General features: G+C 40.9%; 1 non-coding gene across 1 annotated transcript; it reads right to left on the bottom strand.

The window, feature by feature from the left end:
• Positions 1-15,613: 15,613 nt before the first annotated feature.
• Trnat-ugu lies at positions 15,614-15,688 on the bottom strand. The gene has a single exon. It is a non-coding gene; the product is annotated as a tRNA-Thr (tRNA).
• Between the last annotated feature and the right edge of the window lie 4,159 nt (positions 15,689-19,847).

Genomic DNA, 19,847 nt, shown 5'->3' on the forward strand with positions numbered 1-19,847 from the left:
TGTTCAAAGTGCTGTCAATGTGAACAAGAGGTGACCGAGACATGTAACCAATGGCACCCCATACCACCACGCCGGGTGATACGCCAGTATTGCAATGACGAACTCACGCTTCCAATGTGCGTTCACCGCGATGTTGCCAAACATGGATGCAACCATCATGATGCTGTAACCAGAACCTGGATTCATCCGAAAAAATGACGTTTTGCCATTCGTGCACCCAGGTTCGTCACTGAGTACATCATTGCAGGCACTCCTGTCTGTGATGCAGCGTCAAGGGTAACCGCAGCCATGGTCTCCGAGCTGATAGTCCATGCTGCTGCAAATGTTGTCGAACTGTTCGTGCAGATGGTGGTTGTCTTGCAAACATCCCCATCTGTTGACTCAGGGATCAAGATGTGGCTGCACGTTCCGTTACAGCCATGCGGATAAGATGCACGTCATCTTGACTGCTAGTGATACGAGGCCATTGGGATCCAGGACGGCGTTCACTATTTCCCTCCTGAACCCACCAATTCCATATTCTGCTAACAGTCATTGGATCTCGACCAACGCGAGCAGCAATGTCGCGATACGATAAACCGCAATCGCGATAGGCTACAATCCGACCTTTACCAAAGTCGGAAACGTGATGGTACGCATTTCTCCTCCTTACACGAGGCATCACAACAACGTTTCACCAGGCAATGCCAGTCAACTGCTGTTTGTGTATGAGAAATCAGTTGGAAACTTTCCTCATGTCAGCATATTGTAAGTGTCACCACTGGGCCAACCTTGTGTGAATGCTCTGAAATGCTAATCATTTGCATATCACAGCATCTTTTTCCTGTTGGTTAAATTTCACATCTGTAGCACATCATCTTCGTGGTGTAGCAATTTTAATGGCCAATAGTGTACATAATTAAATCATCTGCAAATAATCTATGGTTAATTTTAGTATTATCTCTTTGCTCATTAATATACAACATAATGGCAGACATACAAACACACTTCCCTGTAATGCTTCTGAAGTTACTTCTACATATGTCAATGTTCATCCAAGAGTAATCCTCATTCATGTTAAATTATACTTTTACATGACAACTGTTGCCACTCTCTACAGTGTAAACTCTATATGTTTGTCTACAACTCTCTATCCTAGATCACTTGTTACATTCTCCTTACCAAGAAATCTCAGTCCAACCACAAATTTCATTTAATACTACAAATAAGTATACTTACATTAATAACCATTGCTACTGAGCCAAGCTGAAGGCCTTCTGAAAGTTAAGAAATACTGCATCCACCTGATATCTGTGATAAACGGCTTTTAGGGCGTTGTAAGGAAAATGAAAGTTGGGTTTTGCACAACAGATAACTTTGGAATCCATACTGGTTGACACAGATGAGGTCATTCTGTTTGAGATCCTTCATTATACATGAGCTCAGAATATGTCTAAGAGACTACAACAGATGGATGTCAGTTCTATTGGACAGTAGTTTTGGGGATTACTTGTGCCCTCCTGCAGGTAAGTGACAATATCTTTTTTTTGACTGCTAGACACAGCTTTTTGTTCAAGGGATTTACAGAATATCTTGAATAAACATTTGGGTATCTCTGCTGCAATTTCTGTACAGTATGTGTCAAGAACTCCTTCAGGTCTGGAGCGTTGTTTAGTTTTGACAATTTCAGTTGCATCTCAACACTGCTGACACAATATCTATATTACTCATCTTTGATTATTGGGAATGCCTCCACATTTGATCACTGGAACTTTAATAGTCTCATCTTTTTGGGGAGGGGTTGGAGTAATGGTCCTAGTTTTCTGATGGTATTATTTCCTGAAATAAATGGTGATGTTTAATTATGACCAAGAATCTGCATTTGTTTCTGTCAAAATTGGAAGTTTTTATTTTGATGTAACTCTCAACGTACATGGATTAGAATTAGTCCCTTATTTTGTCTTTATGGATGGATGTGCTAAACCTGCCAGGAATTAGCTGGAGGTGGTGTACTGATGGTTATTACATGTTCCCAGCACAGGTGAGTAAACATTTTTCCACATAAGCAACTTATCATCTGCACAATTCATCGTTGGTTTGATTGGTCAACATGCAATGGAAATGCACAGCAAACTACAGATGAGGGCATTATAAAAGTGACAATGTGTGTCATGAAGAACCTTATTATCAAAACTCCAGGTGTGCACATTTGTAAATGAGTGAAGAAATGTACAGCTTCATCCAACATACATAATGAATAATGATGTAGTGTTAAATTTAGACAAATCTGAGACCCTAAGGATGGGTACCAACAACTTTTCTTCCTGTATACAATCTTTTATACTCAGGAGGACAGGGTGGGGGAATGAATCTCGTTCAGTATGTGTACTCCACCACCACACACTGAATGCTGGCTTGTGAAACACCCATGTTGATGCAGATGTTATATTGTGTTATGGATTAATTCATGAGATATCACAAAAGGATACACACATTATATCTTGTTCACTACAGTCAGAAATAAATAGCATCATCTACGTTGAACATTATAACTTAGTAAAACTCTTATTGAGTCTTGATATTCTAGAATAATTAATTCATATCAGGGAGATGCTAAGTCACAGATAGGCACAAAGAAAAGACTGTCACAAAATAAGCTTTCTGCCAACAAGGCCTTTGTCAAAAATAGATGACACACACACACACACACACACACACACACACACACTCACTCACTCACGCGAATGCAATTCACACACACATGACTGCACTCTCTGGCAGCTGAAGTCACACTGCAAACAGCAGCTGCAGCACTACTTCATGATGGGACAGGCAATTGGGTGTTTGTAAGGAGGAGGCTGGGGAGGGGAGGGGAAGGGACAGCAGAGTGGGGTGGAGGACAGTGAAGTGCTGCTGGGGAGCATGCAGGGACAAGGTGGAGAGAGGGTAGGGCAGCTAGGTGCAGTTGGGAGGTTAGACAGAGGGCAAAGGAGAGATGGGGAGAAGGAAAGAGACTGGGTGTGTTGGTGGAATAGAGGGCTGTGTAGTGCTGGAATGGAAACAAGGAAGGGGCTGGATGGGTGAAGACAATGACTAACAAGGATGGGCCAGGGGGTTACGGGAATGCAGGATATACTGCATTAAGAGCTCCCACCTGTGCAGTTCAGAAAAGCTAGTGTTAGTGGGAGGGATCCATATGGCACAGGCTGTGAAACAGTCATTGCAATGAAGAGTGTCGTATTGGGTGGCACAGCCTGCAACGGGGTAGTCCAGTTGTTTCTTGACCACATTTTTTCAGTGGCCATTCACGGGGACAGACAGCTTATTGGTTGTCATGCCCACAGAGAATGTAACACAGTGGTTGCAGTTTAACATGTAGAACACGTGACTGGTTTCACAGGTAGCCCTGCCTTTGATGGGATAGGTGATGTTTGTGACCGGACTTGAGCACTTGGTGGTGGTGGTGGTGGTGCTGGGAGGATGTATAGGACAGGTCTTGCATCTAGGTCTATTATGAGCCATGAGGTAAGGGGTTGGGAGCAGGGGTTGTGCAGGGATGGACAAGTATATTGTGTAGGTTTGGTGGATGGCGGAATACCACTGTGGCAGGGATGGGAAGGATAATTTCTCATTTCAGGGGACAATGAGAGGTAGTCAAAAACCCTGGCGGTGAATGTAACTCGGTTGCTCCAGTCCTTGTTGGTACTGAGTTACTAGGGGAATGCTCCACTATGGCCGGACGGTGAGACTTTTGGAAATGGCGGCAGACTGGAAAAATAAGGTGTGGGAGATCTCTATTCTATGTGGGCATGACAACCAAAAAGTCTGCGGGAATGGCCACTGACAAACTGTGGCCAAGAAACAACTGGACCACCCTGTTACTAAACATGCTGCCCAACATGACATTCTTCATTTCAATGACTGCTTCACAGCCAGTGCCATATGGATCCTTCCCACCAACACTATCTTTTCTGAATTGCACAGGTAGGAACTGTCCTATGTTCCTGTAGCCCTCCTTGCCTCAACCTTTGTTAGTCATTGTCCTTGCCAACCCAGCCCCTTCCTTGTTCCCACTTGAGCACTATAAAGCCCGTTATTCCACCAACATACCCAGTCTGTTTACTTCTCTCCTTTATGGCTACCCCCCCTCCCCACCCCACCTCTCCCCTGCCCTCTGTCTAACCTCCCGACTGCACCTAACTGCCCTACCCTCTCTCCATCTCGTCCCTGCTAGCTCCCCAGCAGCACTTCACCATCCCTCACCTCACCCTGCTATCCCTCGTCCTCCCTGCCCCGGCCAACTCCTTACCCCCAACCAGTGGCCTCTCCCTTCAGGCACTGCTGCTGCTGTTGTTGCTCGCAGTGTGGCTTCAGTTGCCAGAGACTGCAGTTATGTGTGCGAGTTGCGTTTGCTTGTGTGTGTGTGTGTGTGTGTGTGTGTGTGTGTGTGTGTGTGTGTGTGTGTGTGTGTGATGTGCGTGTGCATGTGCCAGCATCTCTGCTATATGGTGAGTAGAAACTACCCTTTTCATAACAGTGTTACACTCCATCATGAGTTTTCCGTTGTTCAATTCATATGGGGTTAATTATGCTAAGCAAGTTCAATCAATATACTGATCTGAATGCCTGCAGGTCACTACAAGCCATTTAAAACGTGCTACAGAGTGCTGAGAAAAGACAAATATTAGCTGGCAGCTAAGAGAGCAATAGTTTCCCAGTGTGTTTCACCTGGGTCACAATGGAGACTCACGTCGTTATAGGTTTTTTTCGTCAGTGGACTGAGGCTTAAGAAGAGGAAGAATGTTACTGCCTTCAGAGTCCAGTTGATGGAGTGCCATGCAAACACAAGACGGCTGCGCACAATGGGGGTGACCTGCAAAAAGAGCTGTCTCTCTCTTCCCTAGTTTTCACTAGTGCAGTGCATTGCAGAGCATCACCTTGACACTAACACTGTAAGCAAAAGTGTCTGGAAGGTGTGGCACTGGAAGACTTTGGTTACCATCCCAAAGCAGCAGCAGCTAGTTAGGCATCTTCAATCCAACAGAGAAGCACTCTCTTTGCTAAGCAACCTTCACCAAGGCTTCAACTGAACACAGATATATGTGACACTGATCTTCTCCAAGGCTCCAAAGTTTTCTGCTGCCCTGGCTCTCCTTCACCCATGGTTTACTCTCACTGGTTAAATAACTTAATATTCTCTATCCAGTTGGGTGTGGCATTACAAACACAAAGTCATCCTTGTGCCAGTTTGTTCATTCGATAAACAAATTCCCCAAAACATATTTGATTGCTACATGCATCTGACCATGGAAAAGTATCTTTCAGGAGATGCAAAATTTTCTGCAGTTGCCATTTCCTGTTGGCTTCTTTTTTGTACACATGACATCCTGATGCAGTTGTCCTCTAGAGACCATCACTTCTTGTATCAAGGTGGATGGCTGGATGACCAAGTGCATAATAATCAGGGATCAATTTCAGCCATGTCTCTCTCCCTTCTCAACCACTGTTTCCCTTCCATGCCCCTTGACTTTTATAACTACCACCTAGTTTCTGTTGTACATAACTTTTCACTCCCTGTGCTTTAACCCTGTTACCTTCATAATTTCCAAGGGTGAATTCCAGACGCTTTCTCGAAAAATACAAAATCTGTAAATGAGAGGAGTTAGCGATGATGTAGGTTTGCCTTTCTCTAACCTATCTTCTAAGTTAAGTCATAAGGTAAGTATTGCCTTGTGTGTTCCTTCATTTCTCTGGAATCCAAATTGATCTTTCCCGAGGTTGGCTTCTACCAGTTTTACCACATTTCTGTAAATAATTTGAGTTTATATTTTGTAACCCATAAGTCCAACCCCTCGTCCAAGTCGTGGGAGATGGGCAACGGCACAAAGTAGGGGATTGCCTTTAGGGGCGATGTACAGCGGGGACTTCGTGTGCCCCAGGACCGCTACGGTAGCTGAGAAGGCCCTATGGGAACCCTGAAACGTGACGGCTAACGGGGCTCTGGTGAAGCTGCGATAGGCCTAGCAAGCCAGTAGTGGATAAATCAACTGCTTTCAAAAAGGGAACATGCCTCGGATCACGGAACGGATTTAAAGGAAACGGACCAAGCAATGGAAAAGGATTACGAGATGGTTTACGGCTGGGCACCTTAAACGTAAGGACTCTAACTGGGAAGTTAGAAGAAATTGTAGAAATGATGGAAAGGAGGAAATTGGACATCTTGGGACTTGCTGAGACTAGGTGGAGAGGAGTTGGTGAAAAACCACTAAGTAAAGGATGTAAACTGTACTGGATAGGGAATGAGAGGGGAAGAAATGGAGTGGCAATAGTGGTCAGAGAGGGTCTGCAGGAGGAGGTGGAAGGTATCAATGATCGAATGATAAAAGCCAGAGTACGGGTGAAAGGAAAAAGCATTGAAATCATCCAAGCATATGCCCCACAGGTGGGGTGTACAAAAAAGGAGAAGGAGGAATTTGAAGATGACATGCAAAAGCAGCTAAATGGAGGAAATCAGATTATAATAGGGGACCTCAATGCACATGTTGGCACAGACAGGAAAGGATTCGAGGAGATAATGGGACCAGAGGGCTGGGGGAACCGAAATAGAGAAGGAAAATTGTTGCTGGAATTCTGCAAGAGGAATGGGCTGGCGATCGCAAATTCGTGGTACAAGAAGAGGAGTAGTCACAAAATAACTTGGTACAGTGGGGACTGGTCCCAAACTTCAGTAGTAGACTGTGTACTAGTGGATAGGCAGATGATGAGCAGCCTCACAGATGTTAAGGTCATACCATCTGAGGCCTTAGACAGCGACCATCGGCTGTTGGTAGCCACCCTAAGAGAGAAAAAAGATAGGAGGGCAACAGATATACAGGAGAAAAGGTTGAAGACATGGATGCTGAAAGAGGATGAACGGAGGACCCAGTACCAGACACTGATCAGGAAGAAGCTGCCAAAGGAAGATCAGAGAACAGTGGAAGAAGAATGGGGCGATTTTAAGAGGGCTCTAGTTGAGGCAGCTGAGACTGTGTGCGGAAGAACTAGCACAAAGAGGAGAAGTAGGGAAACCCCATGGTGGAACAACATATGTAAAGAGGCAGTACTTCGAAAGAACAAAGCCTTCAGAGAATGGTTCCAGACCCGAACAGAGGAAGCTAGGGTAAAATATAAGGAAAGCAAGAAAGCGGCACAGACCATAGTAAGGGCGGAGAAGAAGAAGTGGATGGAAAAATGGACAAGAATGTTAGAAGAGGACAGTGAAGGGAACAAAAAAGTACTTTACACCATGGTAAGAAATAAGAGGAATGACAGAAGCGAGTGCCTGAGGATCATGGATAATAATGGAAGAGTTGTGGAGGAAATGCATGAGCTCAAAAAGATTTGGAAGGAGTACTTTGAAGATCTGTTGAATGCTGCCAAGCAGGTAACTAACAGCGATGGAGAGCCTAAGGCAGCAGACGATTATAATAGTGGGGAAATTGATGATCTAACTTGGAATGAAGTGGAAGAAGCCATAAAGAGGATGAAAGGGGGCAAGGCACCAGGTTGGGATGAAGTAACAGTGGATATGATACGAGCAGCAGGAGAAGTAGGAACCCAGTGGCTATACAGAGTGCTGAGGGTGGTGTGGAAGGAGAACAGAATTCCTGAGGATTGGAAGAAAGGAATTATAGTCCCGATCTTCAAGAAAGGGGATAAAAGGAGATGTGAGAACTACAGAGGAATCACCCTGCTATGCCACTGTGGAAAAATCTATGAAAAGATGCTGGAGAAGAGAATAAGAAGCAGTATTGAAAGTAGACTGCAAGAGGAGCAGTACGGTTTCAGACCGGGAAGATCAACAACGGACCTCATATTTGCGGTAAGGCAACTGCAGGAAAGGCACTATGAGTACGGGAAGGACTTAATCATGGCCTTTTTGGATATTGAGAAGGCGTATGACAGTATCTGTAGGGACAAGCTCTGGGATGTGCTGAACGCAAAAGGGATAGATGAAGAGATTACACGAAAAGTCAGAAAAATGTATGAGGGAAGTGAGAGTTGTGTGAAAGTGGGGAGGGAACGTACTGCATGGTTCAAGCTGGAAAATGGGCTGCGACAGGGAAGTGCACTTTCGCCTTTATTGTTTATTATTGTTATGGATGAAATCCTACAGCAAGTATCAGATGCAATTGGAGATCATAAAATGAAAGCAGTGCTTTTTGCCGATGACCTGATGTTATGGGGAAATTGCGTGAAGGAGGTGCAAGAGCAGTTAGATGCATGGGAGGCAACGGCAGCACAATATGGAATGCATTTCTCTGCAAAGAAAAGTGAAATAATCGTCACAACAAGGAAGAAGAATAGGCCAAATGTGGATATAACTTGTGGAGGGGAAAAACTACAAGTGGTAGAGAACTTCAAGTACCTGGGAAGCGTGATTGAAAGTAAGGGGGGAAACGCAATGGAAATAAATGAAAGATGCAGAAAAGCAGGGCAGTTCTACAAATGCATTAGGGGGCTTATTTGGAGCAAGGAGGTGCCACAGAAATCCAAGGGAATTATATACCGAACCTACTTTGTCCCCATATTGACATACGGAAGTGAGACATGGGTAATGCACAAAAGCGACAAAAGTAGAATACAGGCTAGTGAAATGAAGTTCCAGAGGAGCAGGTTGGGTGTAACAAGACGAGACAGATTGCGAAATTTGTATGTGAGGGAAAGACTAAAGGAGGAACCAGTACAGGACAGGATAGAAAAATCAAGACTGCAGTGGTATGGACACATGAAGAGAATGGATGAGGGAAGAATTCCAAAGAGGATGTTTGATCTGCAACTGGAGGGGAAGAGGCCCAGAGGAAGACCAAGAGATAGATGGGTGAAGGGAGTGAAGGAATGTGTGATGAGAAGAGGAGAGAACTGGACGAAGGTGGAAGAGGGGGAATGGTGGAAAGACAGAACACGGTGGAGAGGCTTGTGTTCCCGACAGACCCAGCCAGTGGCTGGAAACTGTCCAAGATGATGATGATGACTTAGGAAATTGATCATTTGATAATATTCACACCTGTCAGTACTCTTTTGGGACTGGAATTATTTCATTCTTCTTGAAGTCTGAGAATACTTTATCTGTCTCATACATCTGGCATATCTGGTGGAATAGTTTTGTCATGGCTGTCCCTTCCAACAATATCGGTAGTGCTGATGGAATGTCATCTACTCCAGGAGCATTGTTACAACTTAGGTCTTTCAGTGCTTTTTCAAATTATTCTCACAGTATCATACCTCCTTTCTCATCTTCATAGGTATCCTCTTCTCTTTCTATAAGATTGCCTTGAAGTTCATTTCCCTTGTATAGCCTCTCTATGTACTCCTTTCACCTTTCCCTTTTTTGCTTAGTACCTATTTTCCATCTAAGCTCTTGGTATTCATACAGATGCTTTTCCTTTCTCCAAACATATCTTTAATTTTCCTATGCAACGTATGTATCTGTCCCCAATTATAGATGCTTCTATATCCTTGCACTTGTCCTCTAGTCACTCCTACTTGGACATTTTACATTTCCTGTCAATCTCATTTTTTCAGATTTTTGTATTCCCTCTGACCTACTTCATTTTTATACTTTCTCCTTTCATCAATTAAATCCAATATCTTATGTATCTCCAATGGTTTCTATTAGACTTTGTTTTATTACCTATTTTATCCTCTGATGCTTTCACTACTTCACCTCTCAAAGCTAACCATTCATCTTCTGCTGTACTTTTTCCCCCCAATTTTTAGGATCATCGCCTAATGCTCATGCAGACTCTAATTTCCTACCATTTTGTAGTTTCTTACTCTTTAATCAACAGTTCATAACCAATAAATTGTGGTCAGAGTCCACATCTGTCCCTGAATTTGTCTCACCGTTCAAAACTTGGTTCCAAAATTTCTGTCCTACCATTATATAATCAATCTGTAACCATTTGGTGTCTGCAGGTCTCTTCCATGTGTATAACCTTCTTTCAGAATTCTTAAATGAAGTGTTTGTGATGATTAAATTGTGCTATGTGCATAATTCTACCATGTGGCTTCCTCTTTCATTCCTTTCCCCCAGTCCGTATTCACCTACCATTTTTCATTCCTTTCTTTTTCCTACTATAAAATTCTAGTTTCCCACCACAATTAAGTTTTCATCTCCCTAAACAATCTGAATAATTTCTTGTACAAGTTGGGATCACAAATTTACTCCACACTTTGCACACTTTTAGTAGACCATTAAAACAACATAATGTGCAAGTAGTAAGGTGCACTACTCAGGAAATTTTGAGAAAATTGCAAGAGAAGTTTCATGCATCTACAGTGTAAGTGATGTATCTGTGCAAAGATGCTGGCCATAAGAAGTCAGTGTGGTTAAGTGGTTAGCATTAATGCTTTGCAAGAGGGTCGTGGATGAGGTGACGGTTCAACTCTGACTCGAACGTAATTTTTACTCTATATTTTTTTCATCACTGTTCATATTATTTAATTTATATGATATTTGAGAGGTTACATAATTAAATAAACCACATGTATTCACATGAAGTTTTAGTGAATTTCATATTATTTGACTACTTATTATTTTTAAATAATTTGATTATTAAAACAAACATATTTATAAATGTCAACAAATAAAAGAAGAAAAGCATAGAGTTTTCCTGAAAATGTATGCCTGTTGTGATTTGCAAAATTCCTTACACATGCAATCTTGTAAGGTAACCAGAACTAATGTGCACCTTGACACTTCGAGTTGCAAACACAAGGCAGGCCCCATTTGTCCGTTAACCAGCGTTGCAGCGATACATTGCTAATATAGCACGAACGAATAGTGTAGATGCACAGAATTTACACTTGTACTACAAAAAGGAAGGTGACTTCCTGTTCTTTGACTACTGCAGTTAATGAATGTCATGACAATTGGAACTGTTACCTTGTTCATGACCCTCTTGTAAAGTGCTAACACTAACCAGTTTATCATACTGAGTTCTTACGGTCAGCATCTTTGCACAGATACATCAGTTACATAATAGACTCATAAAACTTCTCGTGTGATTTTCACAGAATTGCCAAAGTAGTGCACCTTACTACTTGCACATTATGTTGTTTTAATGGCCTAATAAAGGTGTACAAAGTTAGAAGTAAATCCATTACCCCAATGTCATCACATACCCTTGACAAATCAATTGCATGTCTTCCAAATTCTACACAAGGAAGGCACACTCACTGATACTACATGCACTGTGCATTTATCTGACTACCAGTAATTCCTCACCCACTGACGCTGCTTATCACCTGGACAGGTTTATATTGATAGTAGGTCAATGGTCGTACTGTTCTGGCTGATCTGTGTGGACCAACATCAGAGTCACACTATGTAGCATTTACACTGCAGCAATGACTTAAACAGAAGCTTTTTGATTGCTCCCTTATATTATGCATAATATGCAACAAGACAAATCTTTCAATGAAAAAAGCAAGCAACTCCAGTCTAACGTCAAAAAGGAATTTCCAAAGGTGACACACTGGGACAAATTGACATAGATCATCCAAAAAATGCTGAGTGATTCTATCTCTGAATGCTACTGCATAAAAATCCTGAAAAAACATCTTTCACAGATTGAAGAAAAGTTGATAGATATGTATGTATGTATGTGAAAGTACAAAGAAGCATATCGGTGTTAAGAACTACTGGAAAATGATAACCATTAGGAGGTAGTACTTCAGGTAGAAACCTTATTCATGGATGGATGCTGGAGGGCTATAATGACCCCCATGGGGCTGTGTTATGGATTTATAACGATGTGTATGGAGAAACTACACTTACATTTATTATACATAATAACACTAATGATGTGAATACTACAGGAAGTCAACGCTTCTTTTAAAAATCTTGCATAGGTTCATTAATTTTAATTCATGTTCCTAACTGTCTTAAGTTGTTTTCTTCTGTTGAGATTTACAATGCCTTGCTTGTCACAAATTTACACTGCAAGGGTATGAACCGTTTTTGTTTTTTTTTCTGTATTAATGAGTAGACATCGATGCAGTTCATAGTGCATGGCCATCTGAACATTGTTAGGATTGCTAGTGTTCTCTCTTTTAGTATTGCTGATTGTAATTATTTTCTAGCCATTATGTTTCCTGATATAACTGTAAAGTAGTTCCATCCACACACATTCTCCATGCAAAAACCAACGGAGACTGAAGTCCACTTTTCAACACACATCTGGGCTTTGTGCTTTGTTTATGGTCATGGAATAATATGAGCTCACTGGGTGTTGAAAATTTTTAAAGTGAAATGGTAAATTGTTAGGAATCAGGAGCATTTGCTGTATAAAACTCACTTGCCTGCACCACTTTCCATCGTAATTTCCACTTTTTTGATGTTGTGTTGGAGACAACTAACTTTAAGCTTCTACAAGTGAAGGATTCTGAGGAGTGAGATAATGAATGATGCTCTCAATGAGAGTTACGTTGCACCTTGCTTTTGGAAGCAGTTTCCAAATAGTCAGTTAATGCCTGATGTTCTCGAATTGCAGTAAGTTTCATCTTAAGCTCTTCACTGGATTCTTGAGAACACAACCCCATTCTGATGTATTTAAAAGACTCAATAGTTTTATAGGCTTTTTTAAAAACAAAACAAATTGAAAATGTAATGATCAGGCACACCAATACAAAGCAAACTTAACACTTCTTCCTAGTGAAGAATATAAACATATATTAAAAGAAGCACAGCATTGTCATTAAGTTTGTGATACACAGATCAAAGGCAGTAAATCGGTATATCCTAGCCAAGTAAAGTCAATATTAGTTTATACTCAGAAACATGTTTTTTCACAAATTTCATGTAGTAGCATTCAGAAACAGAAGCACTCGGTATTATTTGGATGCACTGTGTACATTTGTCCCAATGTGTCACTTTTGAAGAGTCCTTTGTGACACTTGACAGGAGTTGCTTGCTTTCTTCATTGAAAGATTTGTCTTGTTTGCATTTTATGCATAATATAAGGGGGTAATCCAAAAAATTTCTGTTTGAAGGAGTTGCTGCAGTATATATGCTACATATTGCAATGGCAATGTTGGTATACAAGCACCAACATGAAGGCATTGGAGTAGTGTGGCATTCACGTCTTTCCAATGTGCGTGCGGTAAATGCATAAACATAAACTTTGGCGATGTTATTTTCAAATGTATTTACACAGGACTAAAATGCTATTATTCTTTTCTTCACTACCAAAGGGCAAATATCAGTAGACATCCATCAGACAAGAAACAATGAGTATGGGGGCTGCATGTCTGCCAAAAACCACATTTGTGCTATGGTGCACAAGTTCATGCTAATGCACGTCCCTACATCACAAATGTTGCAACGCAGAAATTATATTACACTCAAGTAGGAGACATTCTAGTAACCTCACTATAAGCATTTTCTCTCCCCATGTGATTGCCTCACCTTAAGAAAAACGCCTTGAAGGATCGACGATTTCATTCAGATGAGGATGTGCAGCAGGCAGTTATGGACTTCTTCACACAACAGGACACAAGTGTTTTATGAAACATGTATCTTCAGCCCGGTACATTGATAGGATGATTGCTACAATTATCGCAGCAATTGTGCCCAATTGATTTACTGATTCTGAACTATGTGGCCTTTGAATGAAAACTTTTTGATCATCCCTTATATGATGGTTCATTGACATATAACAACATTCACACAAATGAATCACTTTGACGAAGTTGGAAAGATGCAGTTAATGTTGTATTCACAGGTAGTTCACTGAATACTCTCTCTGCAGTTTCTACATAAGTTGATTGTAAAACCAAGTCTTCCAATGATAATTCATGATTGTGTCTCTCAAATGAATGTGCACTTCTGTAGGCAATTTCTCTTGATTCTGTTGTTGAATAGCATTGTTCTGCCTCTACTTCCATGTACAACTAAAAACTGTTGAAATAAATGACAGGAATTGGTAACATGATTGTATCTCGTCTGATTATGCTATATGAATAAAATTCCTTCAAGGTTAATTTTTCTATTTGTTACTGCACCAGTATGTGGGTTCACCTCTTTCGAATTGAAATGGCAACCATCTACTGCTCTTACAAAAATTAGTAGACCCACAGAATTGTTCATGTTCTCCAACTATTCTTTGGTTGGCTTGAATCACAACTTTAATCTTATTGGATATCATTTAATCCTGCATGTATTGAATATGTGGCCCAATTGATTGTACTTATGTAACATCATCTGCAGTTTTCAACAATTTCCCATCTCAATCAACTTATTTTTCTGCAACATTGATTGCTGAACATGGAAGTAGCACCTAATATAATCTTTAAAAGTAAGCACTGTATGTGCTCACACTTTGTAGAAAATGTTTTGACTCCATTGTTTCTACAGTGATGAATGAAATAATTCCGGTGGGGGCACTTCCAATGCTGCTCATCCATTTCTTTTCCTCTTGCACAAAATATTACTGGTTTTTTGTTCTGAATTTTTTGGCAATCCAGAGTTGACATGCTTGATCCACTTCGTCAATGACAACATGTTTGTTGTACTCTTTAGTGAGGTCATAACAGAATGTTTCACCTACCAAATTCTACTCTCCTTTGTTTCATATTTGTACTTCTCATACACTGATCTTTGGTTCCTACACTTGTGATAATCTTTCATGAAACTCACTCATTGAAATCCTACTTACTTCATTTCACAATCTTTCTTCAGCAGTTTCTCTCTTTCTGCTGGCTGAATGTCACTTTTTATCCTATTCTCAAATTTCATCCCCTTCATCTATTAACTCTTCTCTCACTCTGTTCATTCTCCTCTGTTGTGAAGCTAAAACTCTCCTCGCTCCTTTCTTCATTGTTCTTTCTGTTTTCTTCTTTCCAATTTGCCACTGGCCAGATTTGCTCCTCTTTTATGTTTTGTCATCCTGTTAAATGGTAGTATTGCTTGAGCTGGAACATATCCTGACCACGAGAGCATAATTGAACATTCTCAAACATCCTGGAACAATTTTTAAATTTTCTGGAACAGTCTGTAACATTTTTGAACCTTCTGGGAGATTATCAGGCATTCTCAAGAAACAATGCGGCCAACCTCTGTAACTCTGGCATTTGATTGCTAGCTGCTTCACTGACTCCACATAAGAAGTCCATTGGTGTTATGCCCACTTTTAATACCCATATCTTTGAACCCAACCACTGTAGCTCCAAACTGAAACCTTATTCATGGATGGGAGATGGAGGGCTATATAATTCCCAAGGAGCTGTGGGGGTGTGTTGCAGAGTAATACTGGTGCATTCAGACACACACACATTTATCATACATACACTGATGAGCCAAAACATTATGGCCACTGCCCGCTGTGATGTTGAATGTCTCCTGATGGTGTTGTGGGCACATGATAAGGAAAGAATGAAGGTGAAAGAGGAGAGGAATGAGCAGTCACTATAGTGAAAATACGGGCCACAAATGCAGAAATCCACCGATATAAGGAGTTTTGACAAAAAAAGGGCACATTGCTGTGGCACTGCAGCTGGAAATGAGAATCTCTGAAATGAAATGATAATTAAATGGACACCCTAGCTGCAAACAGGCATTGATGTACTTCATTGGGGACATGTTGAAAATGTGTGCCCCGACCGGGATTCGAACCCGGGATCTCCTGCTTACATGGCAGACGCTCTATCCATCTGAGCCACCGTGGGCACAGAGGATAGTGCGTCTGCAGGGACTCATCCCTTGCATGCTCCCTGTGAGATCCACATTCCCAACATGTCCACACCACTACATTCGTAGTGCGCCTAATAGATGTTTGCCCATCATACTCATTACTCGTGGCAGATTAATCTACCAAGTCCCGTACGAGTTCGGGCATAGCGTGTGCGGTCACACAAGAAGGCCAATGGCCGGGAAGCCATATTTTATCTATATATGACGTTAGTATCTGTTCCCGAAAGAACAGTTACCGTGGATGACTATGCAGCTTTGCTAGACGTGAAATGATAATTAAATGGACACCCTAGCTGCAAACAGGCGTTGATGTACTTCAATCTCTGAAATGGCGAAGCTGGTTGCCTGCTGGCGTACTACAGTCATGAGCACCTATGGAAAGTGATTGAAGGATGGTGAAATAACGATTAGGCTGTATTGTATTGGATGACCACTTCTCATAACAAAAAGTAGTCACAGGATCCCCCACTGTGTACTCTTGGATAGGGAGCAATCTGTGGCTTATCTGACAACAGAGTATGATGCTGGTGCAGGCAAAAGTGTTTCAGAGCACACCATTCAAAGGCCATTCTTGAACATGGACGTCCACATCACACGACCCCCATGTGTCCTCGTGTTGATCCAATGACATTGTCAGTTATGACTGCAGTGGGCACAATACCACTTAGTTTCCACCAATGTGTCAATGGTTGGGTCCTTACATGCCGTAAATATGCACTGCGCCACAAATGCAGGCCAGTGAGAGCAGAATTATGCTCTGGGGTACATGTAATTGTGCTTCCATGGGATCTGTAATGGTTATAGAAGGCATTATGACACTAGTAAACTACAGGAACAATTTTGCAAACCACAAGCATCACTTCATGCTCGAAGTCTTCCCCTACAGCAATGACTCCTTCCAGCAGGATAAATGACTGTGTTGCAAGGTCAGAATTGTGCTACAGTGGTTTGAGGAGCATTATAGTGAACTCATATTAATGTCTTGGCCAGCAAATGTGTCTGGTCTGTACCCATTGGAACACTTACTGGGTGTCAGCTGTGTGCCTGTAAACCACCATCTCATAATTTTCAGTCATTCTTGACCCTTGGGTAGACATCTCATGCCATGTACTTCTGGAATCATGTCAAGGACTTGTAGAATTCATGCCAAGCATAATCTCTGTTGTCCTGTGTTTGAAAACTGGAAGAAGACACTATTAAGCAGGTGGTCATAATGTTTTGGCTCATCGGAGTATTAATACTGGTGTTGCGAATGCTATAGAAAGTAAGTGATTTTTTTCAAAATCTTGCATAGGTTCATTAATTTTATTCCATGTTCCTAATTACACAGTAAGTTGTTTTTTTTTTCATTGAGATTTACAATGCCTTGCTTGTCACAAACTTACATTGCAAGGATAGAGAACATTTGTGTTATTTTTTCTATATTAATGAGTAGACATAGATGCTGTTCATGGCCCATGGCCATCTGTATACTGTTAATGTTTGTTATTCTTCAAGTTCGAGAATCTCCTCCGAGGTAAAGAGTGACGCACAAGTCCAGCAGTGTGCACCTAGGGAAACAGTACAGCAGGTGACAAGGCACAGTTATCAGCCACTGCCAGACAACCTGATGGAGGTCTCGAAACATCATCAAGGAAGGATGTGTACAGTTTATGAGTCCATGCAGTGGCATCACAATACCCATTTAATTACATAAGAACTCTTGAACAAGATCACAAGAGTTCAATTTGTATACTTCTGGCAATTGTTGTTCAATCTATAAACTGTTCACCTCAATTGTGGTGCAAGTTACTGTCAATAGAATAAACTTGTAGTATAGTAAATATTTTTAAGAGTCTGTGCGAGGAAGTATGAGGAATCAAATTCCTGAATAAGAGATAGGTGCACAGTGTTGATAATAGGATCTCAAAAAAGGAAGAATACTTTGAGAACTGGATACAATGAGGCTGAATCCATGCAACATGACAATAACAAGAAGCTGCATATATTACTATTATTATGTTATTATTAATTACAACATTATGTTGACAGGAATGTCTACTGAAACAAAAGTACAAACTCTCAGCTTTCCAAGGATGATCACAGAAACTTGCCATTCCCTTACAATTAAGGGAGGAATTCTGGTTTTTGCTCTAATTCATTCAAGCACATCTAATGAACTGGTGATTTACCCTGGCATTTCTAAAATATGAATTTTTCCACAGCATCACCTCCTTTGGTAATGCTTCTGTGGTTATCAGTCTGATGTACCTCTTCATACTGGTCTATCCTGTGCAAAACTGTTCAGTTCTGTTATAACTATTGTAGCTTACATCCACCTGAGCTTGCTTTCTGTGCAAATTTTACCCCCACCCACCTCACGACTGTCCTCCATTACCAAATTCACTATTCCTTGTTATCTTAGTATTTGTTCTATAACACTGTCATTTCATTTGGTCAAGTAGCACCATAAAGGTCTTTTCTCCCCAATTAGAAAAATACCTCTTCATTAGATCTGCCCATCTTATCTTCATTATTTTTCAGTAGCATCAGATTTCAGGTGAAACAGACTTGTTTATACAAGTGCTTTGAATCAGTTAACTGCGGTTAATCAAGTATGGTGGTATTATTTCTCGAAATACACTGCTCCTGATTACCAGTCCATTACACCAGTGTGCAAATTCAGTCTGTAATGTGCAGTTCCACACAGAAATGAAACCCTTACACTAAAACATTGACTTATATTAAATCAAAAAGAAAAATTAAAATTATGGCATCATGATACAGGAGAACAGAACACAACTTAAGCACCGAAAACTACTTTATCTTGATTATGAATAAACTAATTAAATAATAAATGTTAGAGTAGAATTCATGTTTTGGATATTTTACTCCCAGATATATTAAAATAAAGAATTAGCGTATGGACATCACTGTCGTAAACACAAGGAACCAAGGGCAACTTTATGATAGTTGTAGGAGGGGGGCTACACACGGTTGTATGGATTATTTTTAATATTCTGCAAGACAAATTCTGCAAGTTCCAGTTCTGACTGTTAATAACCAGTGTAATAATGACTTTAAAATCATTTTATTAAAAGAAAAACTCCTGACTCCACTTTATTTTTCCTTTCCCTGATAGCTAGGGGATAAGGTGGGGAGCAGCTCCCCCCTTGCCCCCGGGGTTCACTTGTTTAAGAGTATGTTAACAAATGTCTCCAGAATTCCAGAAAATGCTAAAATAAAGTAACTGCAATTCATCCTAAAATACTGAATGACATAACAAATCCATTTGACTGGTATTCAGAAAAATAAACCAACCCATAAGTGTTATAGCAAGATTGCAATGCAATTTGGATGATAAAAGAAAGAATTCTTCACCACCATTATAAAATGTTTCATTAAGATGGGCAGTATTAGTCTCTTCCAGGGCATGCAGACAACACAAATCTCAACACTGAAAAGTGTGTGCAAGGGTGTGAAATCAAGATATCACTTCCCAAACTTTTTGATTATGTGTAGGCAAGAATTAAACTGAATTCTGAAACCAGCTCCTAATTATTAATTGAAAAAAAGAAAGATAGATTAGAGTGTAATGTCCCATCGACGCCGAGGTCATTTGAGATGGAGCACGAGATCAGAATGGTTAAAGGATGTGGAAGGAAATCAGCTGTGGCCTTTCAATGGATCCATCTTGGCATTTGCCTGAAGTAGTTTATCGAAATCACAGAAAACCCAAATAAGGACTGTCATATGAGTAAATAACTTACAGTTTAAGGGGCATCCACAAATTATGTGAGGTGTTTTGAGGGGATAGGGTTGACCCAAATCTCACCCAGTCTCACTTGGGGGAGAGGTGAGGTATTGGGAAATACCACACAAGTTTTTCTTTCCACAAGAAATAGTGTAAAATTGCTGAAAAAACTGGCTTAAATTATGTAAAACATGTTTCTCCACTAAAATATGGCTATATCATGCACAATAATATTCATCACAGTTTGTGACTGCCACAAAGTAGCACAGTTGCTCTTCGATTGTTTAGCCGCTACCGACCATCCAAATGTGAGCTTCAATCAAAGCTGCACTGTATGAGCTGGATGGTAGTGACACATGGACAGGTCCCGTCCATAAACATTTCATTAATCGACGGCTCACT

Source organism: Schistocerca piceifrons, chromosome 1 (assembly GCF_021461385.2).
Source record: "Schistocerca piceifrons isolate TAMUIC-IGC-003096 chromosome 1, iqSchPice1.1, whole genome shotgun sequence".
NCBI lineage: Eukaryota > Metazoa > Arthropoda > Insecta > Orthoptera > Acrididae > Schistocerca > Schistocerca piceifrons.